The following is a 20,607-nucleotide window of genomic DNA, read 5'->3' on the forward strand; positions in this document are numbered from 1 at the left end:
TGATATGATCTTCCCTCGAAGTGACTTGTTCTAATCCGCAACTGATTCTAGATAGAAATTAGGACTGAACTTTCTAGTGACACTCTAGATGATCTACTCATTGAAATGTAAAATTTGGGTATGTTGTAACTTTGGTAAAAAGCTTTCCAACGAATCTAATATCTCGAGTTTTGAATGGCTAGATTGGAAGTCACCATCAGATCAATGGTCAGGGTTCGGGATAGACAGACTTGCGGGATAAAATTTTGACCTGATTTTGTGGATCCGTGGATGGAGGCACGAACTTCTAAGTGTGGGATAGTGGTGGTAGGCCGATAGATTACAAAACCAAGGTTGATCGATCCATAACTTCTTGATCTATGATTTTTGTATTTATGCCCTTCGTAGATTCGGACTGCAACTAGGGCGAAAATACAAAAGAGTGGGGGTGATGGTGGTGGAGACGGGTGTAGATGATGATAGGGTTAGAGATGATAATGGAGAAGAGGGTGGATGGTTGATGTAGTTTAAGGGATAAGGATGAAGGGGGAGAAGTGGCCAAGATCCCAAGGAGGAGGGAGGACTCAATAGACGAGGGAGATTAGAAAATAGATAAGACCTTGCCAACGGTAGATGTGGCTAGTTGGTGAAGAGGGAGGAGGGAGATTAGCGTAGAGAGACTAGAGAGAGGATAGAAATCAAGTTTCATTCATCATAATGATTTTGGTTGTCATCCACACCTTTCAAAAGGCTAACCAACAAGCTAAAATAATAATTATTAACTCTAATAATAGTGGACTCTCGTCGATCGCATTCGAACGGGGATGCCCGCGTTTGAACGCACAAAATACATTTTCTATGGATGCGAACAAATGTAGGCGTTCGCACGTGGGCGTTCAAACACGGCTGACCACATTTGAAAGCACATTTTGCGTTCTCTATCGATGTGAACTGATGTGGGCGTTCGCAAGGGGGTCTGAATGTGCCTCCTACCGCGTTCTAATGCGGCCTACAGAAACTTTATATTTTTTGAAAATAAACAACTACTGTAATAAGAAAATACTCTAACAAGGTGTATCAGCCACCATGCTTCTCCCACCTTGTCCTCAAGGTGCAAAGTTGAGGAAACGCTCCAAGATGTCTGTCTCCAGCTTCCATGTCGTCTCGTCGGATGGTTTGCCAAGCCACTCGACTAGGACCTCCATCTCCAATCTAGTACCATGACGTCATCGGCGCCTCACAAGTACATGAGCTGGCTCCACAATCTCTGTCTCCTGCAGTGGCTCTGGTAGAACTGGTCCAACAACCTGGTGATCTCCAATCCGCTCCCTTAACAATAAAATATGGAAGACTGAATTTACTCTCGACCCCTCAGGCAGCTCCAAGCGATATGCAATCGGACCGATACGCTCTATCACCTGAAATGGACCGAAGTAGCGATGTGCTAACTTCTGGATTCACATCAGATGCAAGGTCACCTATCAGTACGATTGCATGATACGATCTCCCCTTAGGCTAAGGTTCGATCTCTTCCAATTTTCTGATCTGAACTAGATTTGACACAGAACTTTAAAATAAGATCACGAAATATGCTAGCATCAGATCGATGTGAAACTTTGGTATGTTGTAGCCCCATAAAAAGTCTTTCCAACAAATCTAGTTTCAGGCAAATCGGATGTGGGGATCTCAAGATATCATTCAATTAGTGGGCAAAGGTTAGGGTGGTCTGTTTTGGATCCGTCGATGGAGGCACGTGATCCTAGGTGATGGTGGTTGAAGGTGGACCAGTGTTAATGGGGTGGCACTGGTGAAAAGTGGTGGTGGAACGGTTATGGTTGATGGAAGGGTCAGGGCAAGTGTTGGATAGATTGGAAGAAGGGAGAGGAGAGGGCCACCCATAAGAGACTAGGGTGATTGGACGGTCGAGGGAGGTTAAAAGCGGCGTCGCCAAGGATTGAGAGAATGGAAACGAAGAAGACGAAGGAGGCAAGGCAAAACTCAATTCTCAATAATCAATAATGACCTCTGGTTGCCACTCACATCCTTTTAGAGGCTAACCAATAACTCAAAATTAACCCTAAACAATATAATTTTCGCTGACCGTGTACATACGCGCCCAATCGCGTTCGAACGCACTGAGTTCGCTCTTCTCTAGATTTGCGAACACGATGCAGGTGTTCGAACGTGCGATCAAACGCGCCTATTTTCCACTTCTCTGGATTTGCGAACACTATGCAGGCGTTCACAGTGCGTTCGAACGACGCGTTCGAATGCACAGTGCACACTCTTCACCCATGTTCACAACCATGTTTGAACTCACTCCACCCGCGTTCGAACGCGACTTATAGAAAACTTATTTTCATAGAAATTAAATATTGAAACAAGAAACAAAAACACTCCTAAAGTGAATCCATGCTCAAGACGACATCGGTGAAATCCGAATCGTATCAATCCACCACGCTTCCGCAACCTTGTCCTCAAGTGCTGAATTGCAATTTGGTACCCAGTGACTTAGCAAAATGATGCCACAGCCTAGAGGTGAACCTGAGGTCACGGTCAGAAGTTATAGAAACTGGTGCCCCATGGCGAGCAAAGATCTCATCCCGGAATAAAGTGGCTCGATGATCCATAGAATCAGTGGTATTGACTAGGAGGAAGTGAGCTGACTTGGTCAATCGATCCACAATCACCCATATAGAGTCCTTTTTCTTCAAGGTCTTCGGCAGACCCACTACAAAGTCCATAGTGATATGCTCCCACTTCCACTCAGGAATAGGTAATGGCCTGAGTGTCCCAGCCGGCCTCTGATGTTCAATTTTGACCTGCTGACAAATCTAGCATCGAGTTACAAACTATGCAATGCTCTTCTTCAATCCCGGCCACCAGAAGTATCTACGAACATCATGGTACATCTTCGTCTCCCTAGGGTTTACTCTATAAGATGTCTGGTGAGCTTTCTCTAAAATCTCCCGACGGAGTCCGCCCATGTCAGGTACACAGAATCTATCTCCAAACTTCAGGGTTTCCAATGCATCGAGGCAAAAACCCTTTTTACTTGAGTCTCGAACTTGCCAGAGGACTTATAGTAAATGGGGGTCTTCTGCTTGTGCAACTCTGATCCTCTCCACTAGAGTCGGCCTCACCGTTAACTGGGCCAGCAGTCCAGCACCCACATCTTTGGCTATGATGTGCGCGTCCATCTTCTGTAGATCTCGTAGGATGTCCTGCTGCTGAGTAATCAAACTAGCCAAGTCCCCCATCGACTTCCTGCTCAAGGCATCAGCCACCACATTTGCCTTCTTAGGGTGGTAGTTAATGGTGCAGTCATAATCATTCACCAGCTCAAGCCACCTGCGTTGTCTCATGTTCAACTCCCTCTGGGTGAACAGGTACTTCAAACTCTTATGGTCAGTGAAGATCTCGCAGTTCTCCCCGTAAAGATAATGCCTCCAAATCTTCAGGGCGAACACTACCGCTGCTAGCTCCAAGTCGTGGGTAGGGTAGTTCCGCTCATGGTTCTTGAGCTGCCTGGATGCATGAGCGACAACTCCGCCCTCCTGCATGAGGACACAGCCTAAGCCCGACTATGAAGCATCATAGTAGACCTGGTAGCCTCCTCCACTACGAGGAACTACAAGGACAGGTGCAGATGTAAGTCTCCTCTTCAGCTCTTGGAAGCTCTCCTCACAATCAGTTGTCCATTCAAAACACTGATCCTTTCGAGTTAGCCTAGTGAGGGGACTGGCAATTTTCGAAAATCCTCCCACAAAACGCCGGTAATACCCGGCCAAACCCAAGAAACTATGGACCTTAGAGACGGTACTCGGTTGCCTCCAATTGAGAACAGCGGTGATCTTGGATTGATCAACCCGGATGCCTTCTCCCGAGACCACATGCCCAAGGAACACCACTTCCTCCAGCCAAAATTCACACTTGGAGAACTTAGCAAATAACTTTTCTCTCCTTAGCACCTGTAGTACCAACCGAAGATGCTCTTCATGCTCCAATTCTGAGGCAGAGTAAATCAAGATATCATCAATGAATACCACCATGAACCGATCCAAGAAAGGGCGAAAGACTCAGTTCATCAAGTCCATGAAGATAGCTGGTGCATTGGTCAAGCCGAAAGGCATAACCAGGAACTCATACAACCCGTACCGGGTACGAAAAGCGATTTTTGGGACATCCGCTTCCCTAATCCTCAATTAATGATACCTAAATCTCAGATCAATCTTCGAAAAGATGCGCGCTCCACGCAATTGATCAAACAAGTCCTCAATGCGAGGCAATGGATACTTGTTCTTCACAGTCAGCTGGTTCAGTTGCCGATAATTAATGCAAAGGCAGAGTGTACCATCCTTCTTCTTTACTAACAAGACTGGAGCGCCCCAAGGGGATGAGCTAGGTCGGATGAGTCCCATACTTAGCAGGTCATCAATCTGCTCTCTCAGTTCTTCCATCTTCTTTGAAGCCATACGGTAAGATGCCTTGGAGACTGGTCCCGCCCCCGGAATCAGGTCAATGATGAACTCAACTCCTCTGTCTGGGGGAAGCCCTAGAATGTCCTTAGGAAAAACATCTGGGAACTCCTGCACCACTGGTAAGTCAGTCAGGGTTTGGGTCCCAACTGACTCGATAGATATGATCGCCACCAACTATGAACGGTTCACCTGTCGATCCTTACACAATCGACACTCAATGCCATCATTAAGCTGCAAGATGACCTCCTTGCTGTAGTAGTTAATACTGGCATGGTAGGCGGCTAACCAATCCATTCCCAAGATTAGGTCAAAGTCCTGCATCTCAAGGGGTAGGAGGTCCGCCCTAAAGTCCCACTCGCCAAAAGTCAAGGTGCAAGAACGATAAACATGGCGGACTTCCAAGAAGTATCCAAGTGGGGTGGCTATGACTAAGGGCTCCATAAGAGGTCCTAGTGCCACATCCGCATTTTCCAGGAAGGATGTAGAAATAAAGGAATGGGTGGCCCTAGGGTCAAATAAAATCCTAACGGTGTGTGCAAATAAAGTCATAGTACCTGCCATTACGTATATAAGTCTTAACTAAAATAGAAAACATATTTTCCACAATATATAAATTTGCACATGGTTAGGAAGGAGGATCTAATATTATGTATGAATAGGACATACGCAAACTTAAAACATGATTAATTTACTCGGTTACCTGTGGCCACGTCATTGAGTAGTCAATATACATCATATGTGGTTGCATTTAATATCATAGTATGATCATAGTCAGTATTCATCATATATGTCATATTTGAAAGAGTTACAATAATAGTATGATATAGAGATTTATTTATACATTATCGAGAATTATATACTTTGATCGTTATGACATGATATATATATTTTATTTATATATTATTGATGATACATTCATATACTCATTCATCACATGATACTCCCATGTAATTCATATCTAATACATGATTTACTCTCTGTTTGACATCACTAATTTGGGGTAAGGCCTATTTATTGAGCTTTTTCTTCATGACTCACTTTATTTCTTTTCTAACTCCTTAGATATATGGTACGTGATAGCGATTTGAGATATCATGAGAAGATATTTTAGGATGATGAGGTGAGCTATATGTGCGATACAGCATAGATGATAATTTGTATAGAAATTGAGTTGTATCGTGGTTTGTTATATTTGTACTTTATTATATCAGCGATGATTTGTAGAATATATGTCAGATTATGGTGCATTTATATATTAGTTATTTAGTTCCATCTTGATGGTTTGTCGTAGCCTATATGGACCTTACTAGATTATATAGTGGCCTAGTATATATTATTGTGGACTTGGATATTCATATGTTAATAAGTGTTTATTTGGTTAATAGTATGATTTATTTAGTGATGAATTATGTGAGCATATATATATTAGCAGGTTTTATTTGATGATGTCATTATTATTTGGGCACAGTAGTGTATCTATGTGTGACGGGCCTCACCAGACTTATCGCGTGCGCTGCACATACAGTGTGGGCACATGGGCGTGCACGTGCCCATGCCGGGCGGGGGTGTTACAAAACGTCACCACTATCTTTTATCGGCATTAACAAATATTGGAATACCCTATAGAATTACCGACATTTATAAAATATCAATAAATACTTTAAATAATATATGTGAATTTATATGGAGCCAGTATTAGTCATATGTACCTTGATCTGGATCCGGATCCGGATCAGAAAATAAATCCCTCTAAAAATTTCATTCCTCTTCTCCTCTCCATTATCGCCAATCGGCGCGCCGCCGCAGCTCGCGGCCTCGAGCGAGCTCACATCACTGCGGCTCTTCTTAGCCGCCTGCTCCTCCTCGCGTGGCCAAGGCGAGGTGGGTCACCTAGAACCGGGAGATCGCCTCCAGCGTCCTCCTTGCGTCGGAACCCCCCATCGAGATCACCACCGTCTCCCCCCCCTGCCATCGACTTCAGGCAGAAGACGAAGCCGTAAACATGGAAGAGCGGCACCGCGACGATCAGCACGGTCGCCGGCCTTGTCACCGGCTCTGAGGCTAAGGGCACCACCTGGCTGTCAGGTTGCGGTGGGAGAGCGCCACGCCCTTCACCAGCCCGGTGGTCCCCGACGAGTAGATTATCGCCACGGTATCCGACTGATGGATACCTTTGTCTTCGGGGATGTGGACGCTGGAGTTTGCGGTGAGGAGGGAACATTGTAATGCATATGGTTTTTTGCTTGGGCTAAATCAGGTCAGTAGTTCAAGCAAAGTTTTGATTGGACTAGGTTGTGGTTCGTTTTCTATGGTAATTAGTAGTTCAAGAGAAGTTTTGATCTAAATAGGTTCTGCTTCATTTTCTATGCTAAAATGCATTCAGTCAGTTCTTGAAGCCTTCTCTAATAACCAATCTGACTTTGTCTTGTTATGTTGCAACCCTAGTGTAACATCTTGAGCCAAAACAACCTATAACTCACCCAAATTGGACTCTATACACTATCGAATACTTAGATATGTAGAAATATTTTTTATCAGTGATTCAATTTTATCTGTGTCAGGGATACTCTTTTGAGAATTGCAAAACACTATGAAGCTGATGAATCTCTTCCTGAAGAAATATATCTGAAACTTCTTGCTGCAAAAACCTTTTTGTGCTGGTTCTTTGAGTCTTCGTCAGGTCAGTAAGGTCTTGTACTTCTTTAGCTTATTTGTATAATTATTTTGTTAGAATACCTTTCTTTTTGCCAGTACAAAATTTGGAGTTAATCTTACAATGTAGTAGCATTTTTTGTTTCTTTCCTTTTATTTCTATTTGCATTTATGTACAGTGCCTTGATGATTGGATGCAATAAAGCAGTATAATGTTAAGTGATAAATCTTCACATTCAGGAAAAAAGATATTTCCAAATTGTTGGAAATGTCCGAATCATTTTAGAGAACTTAAAAAGAAGAATAATATTAAAAATAGAGGATATACAATGTTTGTATTTGTATATTTTATCTTCTTTTATTATTCCTACTACCGTTTACATAAGCATAGACCGCTGTGACAATAAAATCTCTGTTTCTGGATGGGCTTGAATGCTGGAATCCTATGATTTTTTTTTTTATCTCTGACAATGTTTTGCTCAGTCTTTATTGTCTTACAGGACAAACTACTAATAATGGCTTATTTCAATCATGTTTCATATGATCAATAAAGAACATCAATGCACTTTCTTCTGCAGATACGATTTGCTAGTGTAGATTTAGAGCTGCACACAAAGTATGTCCCTGTTGAAACTTTATCCATATCAGATATTGATTGAAATTTTGGGGAAAAGACACAAGTTATTCCTCCTCTGCCGGAGGGCAGATTTCTTTGCATTTTTTTTTTGACAAACATTTCTTTGCAGTTTTAATCAAATATTTGCAGATTTGTTCATACTTTATGTTTGAAATATGGTAGATTCACATTGTATTTCTTATCTATTCAGCTGTACAGCAGTAACATGGTTTCATTTCTATGATCTGCCTATAGGTGGGTATGCTGCAGGATACTACAGCTACAAGGACATCATTCTAACTAATTATTATAGCACGAAGATTTAGTGTAACATTTAAGAACCCTTTCTAATGAACCTCTATCTGAGGAATTTCCCCGATAATTTGTACAATGACAGAAATCAAAATACCATAATTGCTAGATATGTAGTATGTGATAGCGACTTAAAATATCTTGAGGAGATATTTTAGAGCGATGATAAGGTGAGCTATAGACGTGAGATGGTATAGGAGATAGTTTAATCAGATATTGAGTTGTATCATTATTTGATATTTATATTTTATTGTATTAGACGGTGATTTGTATAATACATGTCAGATTATAGTGTACTCGTGCATTAATTGTTTAGTTGTATCTTGATGGTTTGTTGTGGCCTGTGTGGGTCCTGTCAGATTTTGTAGTGGTCTAGTGTATATTATTGTGGACTTAGATATTCATATGTTAATAGGTTTATTTGTTTGATAATATGATTTATTTGGTGTTGGATTATATGAGCATGGATATGTTAGCAAGTAGTATTTGATGATGTCATGATTATAAGTGCACATGAGTATATTTGTGCGTGATGGGCTCTATCCATCCTGTCGCGTGCGCCGCACGTACCGTGTGGGCGCGTGGGCGTGCATGTATTCATGCCGAGCGGTGGCGTTACAAGATCACCGTGCACTATCAACACCCTGTACCCAATTTCATCATCCTGCTATAGGCTTATAGCATACTTTATTATTCGTTAAGGGTATCTTAATCATAATCATATCTTGTCATATGCTAAGGGTATATCAACATCCATCCAGATTGGTTACCCCACTAGTTAATAGAAATCATATTAGGGTAACTCTCTCTACGTATGCCCTAGTAAATAGTAGGTATCTGATTGTCTATGCACAGCAAACTCAATTGACCTCGGACATATGCCATAAGATATCGCATATTAGCAACCATAATAATTAAGCACCCCTAACCTTGACGCCAATTCGAGTACTCTCATGTTTTTTCTATCAACTCTATTTGCAATGAGATTTATGTATTTCCTTCTAAATAATATATCATATGCATATATCTAGTACTATAACAAGTTATGCAACTTAGAAATTTAGGTGAAAGAGGAGTCAAAAGAAATATAATACAATGCAGTCTCTAATTATATATCTATTACATGCATACTCATGCTATATATTAACTCGACATAATGTACACATAATCTATTTACCTCTAATTATCTCTATATATTATCAACATATTCATATCTAAGATCAGTCTAACCAAATAAATAATAAAATATGCTCAATCGTAATCATCTTTATATATGATCATATAATCATGCTGGAGGCCAAAGTAGAATGCGTATAGATAATTATATAATATATCCTAATTTGATAAAGACGTCTAAGAGGTAAGATTACTCACTGTAACTGTAATTACTAAACAATCACTCTTTCACATTTGCTACAACAACAATCAGTCCTTGTTAGGAAGGTCCATGTGATTTTGACTAGGGGGATCAGAATTTGAAATTATTTATAACATATAATGTTAGTCTTTTCACTAACTAAAATTAACCCGACTAAAAGATAATTTCTTATTGTAATCATATATTATTAATTTATCCTAAATATTCTATTTGATTATCCTCCTATTACCATTAATTCCTATACTTGTTTTGTTATTTATTAACTACAATTATATAATAATGTCTATTTAAGACAACCATATGCCTATTATTCTCTTTGATAATTAAGAAAAATGAAAATAAATTAATGCAAGTACCTGCATATAAGTATATTACATAACTCCAATAATTATTATACCTGGCTATGATTAATATAGTAATTATATTACATAGTATTTTGCTAATCATGGTATAACTATATTAATTACTAATCATGGTATAATTAAATTAATTCATGGAAATTGGTACTTTAGATTAACTACAATAATTAAATAACTAATAACATAAATTAAATAATTTTAAAAAGATAATATAAGCCTACTGTTAAACAGTGCTAGGCTTGACGCAACACCTCCTTGCTATAGGGTGTTGGGCAAGGAGGTGTTGGGCCCTCCTTGCTATAGTGCTGGGCTAAGCCTAGGGCTATTGTAGTCGAGAAGGAGCAAACCGAGGAGAAAAAATTCGAAGAAGGAGAAGATGAAGGACAAGAAGAGGGAGAGAAAGGAAGAAGAAGAGAAAAGGGGGAAGAGGGGCTATAATGCCCCCACTCGACACGGGTAGGTGCTCGATCATGTGCCCACATGGCATGCACGGCGCACGCGACAGGATGGGTAGGGCCGTCACACACAAATATATTCCTACGCATATAATCACAAAATAAATCATGTCATTACCAAGTTAAACATACTAACATATACATATCTAAATTCACAATAACTATACTAGACGACTACATAATCCAGTAGGACCCACATAGGCCATAATAAACCATCAAGATACAATAAATACAAATAATATAATGATGCTATCAAACTTGTACATCATTTCCTATCATACAAAATACGGTCTAATATAATGTAATATAAAAATATATATCAGTACAACTCAGTTTCTAAATAAACTAGCTTATATACTAACATCTAGCTCACCTCATTTTTTTTTTCTAAATTGTCTCTTCATGATATCGCAAATTACTATCAGGTGCCTCATATCAAGTGAGGGGTTAAAAGATAAAATAAAGTGAGTCATGAATTATTGCGGTTCTTAAAACTAGCGCTGGTAGTGGGTCGAATGCCTTTGAGCGCCTTCACCCATTGGACTTGAACGTGAGCCAAAGCTCATTGAAGTCAAACGTTATGGGTTCTAAACTTTGCAGCCATTGAGTTCCAAGAACAACGTCTGCTCCTTGCAATTCAATAGGGTAGAAATCCAATGTGAACATCTGGCCTTGCACTCGCAATTGGACTCCGCTGTGCACACCTTCCTCTTTGAGCTTCGTTACATCTCCAATGGCCACCTCGATTCCCACAATAGGGTCAGTCACTAAGCCTAGCTTTTGGACCAAATGCTCATCTAAGAAGTTGTGCATGCTCCCGGTGTCAATTAGGATGCGCATAATGGCTTTCTTGATGATTTTGTCCATCCGTAGTGTCTTCGATGCGGTGGCGCCATAATAGGCATGGAATGAGATCTTCGCCTTCATGCCCTCGACCTCTATCTCCTCCTCGACGTCCTCTAGACTCTCTTCACTAGTGGCATCATGCTCTGGTCCATCTAAGTACAGATCCTCTTTAGCACCTTTGAGTCCGTCAATCAACATAATGGTACCCGTCAGTTTTGCACATCGATGCCCCAGGACAAATTTCTCGTCACACTTGAAACATAATCCTTTCGCCTTTCTTTCCTCAATCTGGGCAGGTGTTAGGGCTCTCCTAGGAGTCTTGACAACACCTTTCATATCATTTGATACCCGAAGAGGTGCCCTTGAACCCCGATGACCCAGCTGTGGTCCAGTTGCTCGCCATTGGGTATGCTGTTGTCCGTCCATCTCTACTAGTCCATGAACTCCTTGCTATCCGCCACAACTCCATATATTTCTCTTCCATCAAGAGAGCATCCTTGATAGCTTGCTTCAGTGTGGTCAGATGCAATGCCCCCATATCTGCTCGGATGTCACGCCACAGTCTAGTAATGAAGGTGGATTTCAGTTGTAGGTCTGTCTAACCAAGGAGGAACAAACTTGCCACTTATCCTTTTGACTCATCTCTAAAAGCATCCACCATCGTCTTTTGAACGGTTTTCGTCAGCAAGGCATGATAATCCTCATATTCGGAGGTACTAAAATGTCGATAAATTTTAGTGCTAAAATTTTCCCACCTGTTTACCTCGTGTTGTGTATTTGCTGATCTAAACCAGCGAAGGGCCGATTCCTCCAGATGAATCAAGGCTAGTAGAATCTTCTGGTTCTCAGGGGTACCTTGCCAAGTGAAGTACCTTTCAGCCGTATATCCACTTAGTGGGGTCGTCGCTTTTGAATTTTAGGAATTCCATGTGTGCAGTCCAAGCCTCAAATGACATTCTCTTGGTTTGGGTCCAAGCCCAAACACCCCCTAATGGGTCAAGGGTGTTACTCATGTCTGTAGAAGGGTCTCCTCCGGTCAAGAGCATTGTGTAGGAAGTCGTCATGATCGGAGTTTGTCCAATCCACTAGTTCGTCCCTTTGGTGGCGTCTAAGTGGTGCTGGTTGATGATTCAACCCTACCACCTTTGGACTGTGATATTCTTGATGCCTCTTGGTCTCTGGATGATGCTCCCTAGGGTTGGGCAGCAACCCCTCATGTTGTGGAGGCATATTGATAGGGTCTCATTAACGATTTGGGATCGTTCATCGGGTACAGTGCTCCGGGTTTAACCTTTTAAGTCCCTCCAACAAATAGTCTTGCCTCTCGATCTAGGAGTTTCTTCCACGTGGTCTTCTTCTTCCCTTCTTCTGGCCCTGGATCTTGTTGTAGCCATGGGTGGTCAAGGTTCAACCAGCTCTCTGGTACTAGAAATAATATGAACCAAACTCAGCCTATATCAACCTCGGGTGCAAGAAGACAGACTGCGTAGTCCGAGGAGAATATTCGTCAGATATTGTACTATTGTCTGAAAATTATGAAACTGGTTGGATTTGATTCATAACTTCCTTACTAAGTTTTTGACATTTATGCCTTTTGCATATTCAGATCATTGCTAGGGATTAAATATGGTGGAATCTCAGTAGAAGGTTAAAATACGGTGGTAATGGTGGAGATGAATGGATGTGGGATATGATAGGGATTGTCCAAGGGTTGTAGGGTGAAGGAAGAGGAGGGAGATGTGAGTCGGTGTTCAAACGAGGAGGGAGAGTTCAATTGAAGAGGGAGGCTAGGGGTAACCGGTGTCGATGGTGCACAATTAGGACTTGAGTGAGAGGGGATAAGTTTTCAGTCTAGAGGAGAGAAGAAAGGATAACTTGATAATTTCATTCATAATCCCTAATGAGGCTGCCATCCACATTATGTATTGGTGGCTAAGCTAGCAAAAACAACCTAATAATCTCGTCCTAAACAAGCACTCTTATCGAGTGTGTTTGAACGTACTCGAGAGGCGTTTGAACACACTTTGAGCAGTCTTTGTATTTGCAAATGCACCCAGGAGTTCAAACGCAGTTTGAGTGGTCTTTGATTTTGTGAATGCATCTACTAGAAACTTTATTTTCCAAGGAAAACTAGAAATTAACACAAGAAATAGAACCACAGGTCAAATACTAACAAACACAAATTATTATCATGTTTTACGTGCTAACACATGTTCATGCCCAATAGCTATACGTAGAAATCATGATGTGCGAAATCTTACCGAACATCAAAATAAAATTAACATGTACAATGTGCACTAATAACAGTAAGAAAAGTGTATGCACATGCATGATATGAATGTGATAATATCATAATATAAGTTATTCATTCTCTACACTATTTTTAGATTATAGAAGTTTCACTTGCCTAACGCCGCTTTCCTAATATTAGCTGCAACTATGCCACGAGATCATCCGCATAGAGTATGGAGTCCACCTTGATAAGAAAAATAATAAAAAGCATAAGCACATGTACCTACTACTGCTTAATTAAATAACCCTATTGACGTTCGATATAGGCTCAAGTAGGTCTATTTAAGAATTTTTCTATTTAATTAGTCAGGTAGAACTGACATAGCTGTACTAAGACCTGATGCATTATTAAATATAATTAAAATAATTTACCTCAAATTATCATTCATATCATTATATCAATTTACAGTAAACAATATAGCCAACATTTAAGTAATTAGTTTCATTAAATAAGGCAATTTTCTTACCACCATTTCTCTACACCGATCTATATTAATTCTCTGATAGGATTAATTAATACAAATATACTCGGACCATCAACTCCTGTGATGTTATGATTCGGGCTGAGCTAGGTCGATCTGGAGGATGGGCCATAGGCCAAATTGGTCCACTCAAAGGGTACCGGGTTGGGCTCAATACAATTATCCACTCTATTTGCTTATATACTTATTGCATTTGCTTTAGTTTAGTCTCACATTGGATAATAGACTAAACCCACTTATATCTCTCTCCTATAAATAGGAGGGTTGGTCTTCACTTGTAGGCATCATGGATGAATTACTATGAAACTTCTAGCTTGAGCCCACTTCTCTCCTTGTATCAATCTAGGATTTGACTTATCGTGGTTATGTCCCTCTCCCCAGTATTCGACTAGTCATTCCCTCTCGACCCTAGGAGCCTCCTCCTTCCTCCCTCATCTTTTTTTGCCTTGCGTAGCATCCCGATCTAGCCCACACCATCTCATTCACCTCCTCCACATCGTAAGGTCTTCCCCACGCCCATAGGCCTTCCACCATCTATTGACGACCTCCATCCCGTCGATCCTTCAATTCCACTTTCATGTTCATCTCGCAACCGTCGATCCTTAGGTTCTACCTTCACGTCCATCTTGTAACCATCTAACGTTCGGTCAACATTATATAATAAATCTTGATTTACTCATCTGATCGACCTGATTTGGATTGCGTTGGATCCCTGCCTTCCAAGGAAATAACATATTAGAATATTAGATCTCTTGGACTGTTAGATCGATCCAAATTTATCTCGAAATATCCACCTCCAGATTTGTTCAGATCTAATGTAGTATTCGGTAAAACCTTGAAATTTGGAAATCCACGTATTGCCCGAGAACCCATGACTCCATTCTAGAAAGATGACTCAGAGATCTATCTTTAGTCCCAATCTGATAAGTATCCAACGGTCGGATCATCGATAAATCAGCCTAGAAGGTACGACTATATTGAGATCCAAATCAGATCTCAATCTTCATCTATTTCGAATTATTTTCTAGATTTTTTTAATTATCCTTTCATATCTACCTTATTCCATTCCATCAGATTCTATCTACCATCCATAGCCATTCTATCTCTACTATTCATCCCTATTCCTTTATAATCATCTTCCATCTAGCCACTCATCCACCATATCCCAAGAGCCGACCATTGGATTCAATATGTTTTACAAATGCCCCGAATCGTGATCGTAACATGTGAGAAAATTGATTTAACCCAACATTATACTCAGCCATGATAAACTCCAATTAGAGTTAATTCCCTATTAAATTAAACTATTAAAATTAAATAGTAGTGGTACTCTTATACCGTTGCATCATTTATTAATAATGGTTTATAGTACTTATCGTTACAAATAAAACCACTCTCTATCAATAATTATTATTATTAAGGCTCAAGTTTGATAGTGACAATTAAATAAAAAGATCAAAAAATTTTAAATAAATTAGAGAGTCATTATTCTACTTAGGCTAGCTCAAAGCCCGAACAGTCCAACACAAATTCACTAAGAATGGGCCTAAGGCTTCAAAGCCACAATATTAACCCCCCAAGGTCGGGCTTGAAGCCCACACTACCCAATAAAGCCATTTGGGTTGGCTCAACCCACCACCAATTTGGGTTGGGCTGCATGGCAACTCGACACTTGGGCTGGCCTGCACCCCAAGCCCGAGACACTTCACCCCTCCCTCCTTCCTCACCTTGACTGGAAGAAGGAAGGAAGGAAAGTTGGTTGCCGGTGGTCACTGCCGCTAGCAGCTAGGGCCATCAAGCCGATTGATGCCTCGCTAGTGGAGGAAGAGACCCACGGTGTCAACCCAGCTAGCGGGGAAGCTAAAGACCACCTATATATGGGCAAGGACCTAGTTGATGGGGGTGGGGGAGTTGCTAGCGATCTTGACCGTAGGCAATCTCAACCGATCCCATCGACACCTTCCTCTTGGCCATGGCGAGGGGCCGCCTGACAGCTCCGGCCACAAGGGCCCAAATGCGGGCACCCATAGAGACTCCTTGCGAAGAGGAACGCATTCGGTCAACTGAGGAATGAGACGATGATGATGGCAATCGAAAACCTCCTCGGATCCACTGAAGAAAAGGCTAACAATTATGGCCTTTCCAAGAGGCTAGGAGAGTCCACAAATGGCCACAATTGAGAGAGCTTCATGAGGTGAAGTTCCCCGGACTGCATGTCAACGACATGGATTTGCAGGCCGGCGAACACCTCGAGGAAGGCTGAAGCAAAACAGAGTGGAGAGATTCTACAAACTATTAAAATGCAATTAAATAAAAAAGGTAAAACAAGTACTCACTCCTAGTGTGGTTTACAAGGTCATCGAGCTTTGGCGGTGCTTCGACGTGGCGGGAAGAAGAACGATGAAAAACGAGCCATGGTAGGGAGAAGGAAAGAAAAGACAAAAAAGAAAGGAAGGAGAGGGAGAGAAGAAAAGAGAGGGAAGGAAAAAGAAAAGGAGCGCAAGTGTCCTCCATGTGCATGCCCTGAGACACAACGCACGTGGTGGTCACATATGTAACAACCTGCCGTAAAAAAAATTAATTAAAATTTTTTTGGGCATGACGTGGCTGGCCTTGTGCCCATGCAAGTTGCATGAGCAGCTTGCGTTGAGGGTGCCATGCGCCCCAACTGCCATTGCCGCAGCCAACCGGCTGTGGCCAGCTGGCCGAGGTAGGGCCCCCACCGTTGCTGCCCATTTCTGCCACCGCCTCTATGTATGTATGTATGTATGTATGTATGTATGTATGTATCTCTCTTTCTCTCAAATGCTCTCTCTCTTAAGCTTCCCCATCTTGGTATGTCGATGCCAGCCACTTCGGACCATCGCTGTCGCTTCCATCGCAGTGCTACCGACGCCGGTGAGCCTCCTTCCTCTTCTTTCTTCTTACTCTCCCTCTCTTTTTCTCTGTTTCTCTCTATTTCTCTCCCTCTCTCTTTCTCCCTACTACTGTCGCCTTCGACCACCCGACCCGTCGCCAAGAAGCGACCGATTCTCCCTCATCCCCTTATTTCTCTTCTCTCCCTTTCTCTCCATCTCTCTCTGTGTGTGTGTCTCTCTCTCTCTCTCTCTCTCTTATTCTCTCACTTGGGCACGGACTTGCTAGAGCTGAGCCGTTGGTGAGAGACCGGCCGCTGGTTGGCCAGTAGCGACTGGTACACTCCTTGCCGGCTCAGATCCGACGTTACTTCCTTTCCTCCTCTACTCGTTTTCCTCGCTTTGCTAACTATAGTGTTGGGCCAAGCCTGGCTCTATAGCACTCGTAGTGCTGGACTTGGCCCAACACTATTGTAGAGAGCTCTTTTTTTAAAATTTTTTTCCTTAATGGTTTACTTTATTAGTGTAAAGTAGAGGAATTAGATAAGTAATTATTATTAAATTATATATATGTATATATACTCCTTAACATAGTTATTAGCTAAGTATAATTAGTACAATAATTGATTAATTATAATAATTAGTATCTGTATATATATATAGCTATAGCTTTACATCGTTATTAGATTAATATATATAGATATATTGATAATAATCTAATTTTCATGTTTATATTGTATATAACTATTTTAGCATTTTATTATTATATACTATTTTATATAAAATGAAATACTAAGCTATGATAATTATTTTGATATAAATGGATAATAATTATTTTATGTATAACTAGTGACTAGTTAAGTAAGAGTAGTCATTACAAAATAATTGTATTATACTTAGTTATTGTATTTACATGTATTTTTAATTATATTATTGTATATCTGATTCTTTATGCTTAAAGAAATTATTTGTTATATACATAATATATAATTAGAATAAGGTTATCATAATTATATATATATATATGTATATCGAGTTATTGATGCAAATCTAGTATGAATGCAATATTTTGGAGAACAATCGACCCAAACAAGTATATATTAAGCAATAACTGATAAAAAGTTAATTGATTAAAATGATCACTACTAGATGGAAGGAGAGAAAACCACTCAGATAAGGTAGTAGCTTCCTCAACTCTCAAATAGGTACTTTGATAGTAGAAAGGCTTAAAATATGATGTAAGGAAAGACTTTAGAGTTTCGATTTACCAATAAATGAAATAGTAGTGCGTTTACTTTGAAATCAAGTCCTCCTCTTCATGTCCGGGCACCCAAAGATTCTCTTTCACTACTGGAATCTTCTGGACAGCAGTAGTAACCAACGAAAAAGTAGAGATTGAAGAAGAAGAGAGGTTTAGAAAGGAAGTATAAGAGATTGGAGAAGAATTTTAAGATAGAGTAGGAGAGAGAGAGAGAGAGAGAGAAGAAGAAGAAGAAAAAGAAGAAGAAGAACGCAAGAGAGAAAATGAGAGATTTCAAATAATTCTTATTCTAACTTGTCCTTGTTTCTAATGCAATAACCCTTAAATAGGTTAACAATTTTGATTCTAGCTGATTCTAGTAGGAACTTATTTCCTAATAGGACTCTAATTGATTATTTTATCTAAATTAACTAACCCAATTTAGGAAATAAATCAATGTGAACATCCCCCACATATAAGCTTACCATAACTATCAATTGAGATTCTAATAGGAATTTATTTCCTAATATGATCCTAATTGATTAAGTCTTACCTAAATTGACTAACCCAATTTAGGTAATAACTCAATGCGGATATTCCCCTCATATAGGCTACCTTATCTATCAATTGACTAGTTCAATTGATTATTTGAATTAAAAAACAACAATTAAACCAAAATTGGACTCAAGTAATTCTATTTTGGTCAAATTAAAGATGATGCCCACATCAATTCCCTATGGGTGGGAAAAACTCGACTCCGACGAGATAGCCTCCATATATTTCTGGTATAGATCTTCTCGTAGTCTTCGTAATTCATCTTCTTCGATCCAGCTAGCGTTAGAAATGGAGTGATCTCGCCATCGAACCAGATATCGTCGATGTGTACTCCGTCGTGTTTTGGTCTCACGCACATCAAGTATATTGTTAATCTGGTCAGTATCTGTCGACTGCTCAAAATGTAGTGAGCTAACATCTGTCGGTTGCATTGGGCCTTCATGATATGTGAACAAATCAGCAACATTGAAGATCGGCAAAGTAGACATCTTAGGTGGAAGTTCTAACAAATAAGCATTACTTTCCAACTTCTGCAAAATACGAAAAGGGCCAAACTTTCTCCTACTTAGCTTGTTGTGCATCCCAACTGGAAATCTTTCTTTTCTAAGGTACACCATCACAAAGTCACCTACGGCAAAATCTTTCTCCCTGCGGTGTTGGTTTGCTGCTTCCTTATATTTGTTTGTAGATACCTACAGCTTTTCAAGAATCTCTTGGTGCACTTGGTGAATTCTTTGAACATAGGTTTCAGCATCAGCACTATTTCTTCTATTATATGGTTTTGGGGTTCTATCAAGGTAGTGGAAAATAGGATGGCCATATATGCTCTCAAAGGGTGATTTTCCAATGGATCTATTAATGGAATTATTGTAAACAAATTCAACTTGAGAAAGAACTAGATCCCATTGAGAGGGTTTCTCTCTAGCTAAACACCTCAATAGGTTACCCAATGATCGATTAACTACTTTAGTTTGACCATCTGTTTGAGGATGATATGCACTACTATATTGTAATTTAGTGCCTAGTTTAGACCATAAAGTTCTCCAAAATTGACTCAAAATTTTTGTATCCCTACTGAAGTAAATGATTTTGGAAAACCATGTAGACGAACTGCTTCTTTGAAAAACAAATTTGCTATATGAGATACATCAGATGAATTTTGACATGCAATGAAATGTGCGCCATTTTAGTGAATCTGTCAACAACTACAAGGACTGAACCAACTTTACGTGCAGTGCAAGGTAACCCTAGTATGAAATCCATGGTAATATCTTCCCAAGGCATAGTAGGAATAGGTAAAGGGGTGTATAATTCGGTGTTCTGTGTATGACCCTTAAAAGATTGACATATACTGTAACAACCCAACCAAAAAAAAAAAAATTTAATTTTGCATGGGCACGACGTGGCCGGCCACAGTGTGACCGGCCTCGTGCCCATGCAGTGGGGCTGCGTGGGGGAGGTGCCACGCACCCCCCCCTCGCGTCACCGCAGCCAACCGGCTGTGGCCATCTGGCAGCGGCGGGCCCCAGCGCCGCCGCAGCCACCGCCAACCTCCCACCGCCTTCCCTCTCTCTCTTTAAATCTCTCTCTCTCTCTCTCTCTCTCTCTCTGGATGCTCTCTCTCTATCTCTCTCTCTCTCTCTCGCCGAGGCCGGTCGTCACCGTCGCCACCTCCTCGAGCGCCGGTGAGCTCCTCTCTCTCCCTCTCTCCCTCTCCCTCTCTCTCTCTCTCTCTCTCTCTCTCTCTCTCTCTTTCTTGCCCGAGGGTGGGCTCGTCGGAGCCGAGCCACCGGCGAGAGGCCGGTCGCTGGCTGGCCAGCAGCGGCCGGTGCCCTCCCCGCCGGCCCGGGTCCGCAACCTCCTCCCTCACCTCCTCTCTTTCTTCTCTTCCTCTTCTCTTCTTCTTCTTCTTCTTCTTCTCTCTTCTTTCTTGCTTTATTTCTTTCTTTCTTTTTCTCCTTCTTCCTCAGCTCCTCTTTTCTCTTTTTGCACAGTGTTGGGCTCGGCCCAGCACTGTAGCAAACAGTGCTGGGCCGAGCCCAGCACTGATGGCAGTTGTAATTAAATTATTAATTAATTAGTTTATTTATGTTATTTATTTAAGT

The 20,607-nt window shown here is 40.9% G+C and overlaps 1 long non-coding RNA gene across 1 annotated transcript; it reads left to right on the top strand.

The window, feature by feature from the left end:
* Positions 1 to 6,175: 6,175 nt before the first annotated feature.
* Positions 6,176 to 8,336, top strand: LOC140762985 (uncharacterized). Its single transcript, XR_012104792.1, has 3 exons — positions 6,176 to 6,717; positions 7,022 to 7,140; positions 7,984 to 8,336. It is a non-coding gene; the product is annotated as an uncharacterized lncRNA (long non-coding RNA).
* Positions 8,337 to 20,607: the final 12,271 nt, after the last annotated feature.

The sequence above is a fragment of the Typha angustifolia genome, chromosome 7 (genome assembly GCF_048772165.1).
Source record: "Typha angustifolia cultivar Huaian chromosome 7, ASM4877216v1, whole genome shotgun sequence".
Taxonomy (NCBI): domain Eukaryota; kingdom Viridiplantae; phylum Streptophyta; class Magnoliopsida; order Poales; family Typhaceae; genus Typha; species Typha angustifolia.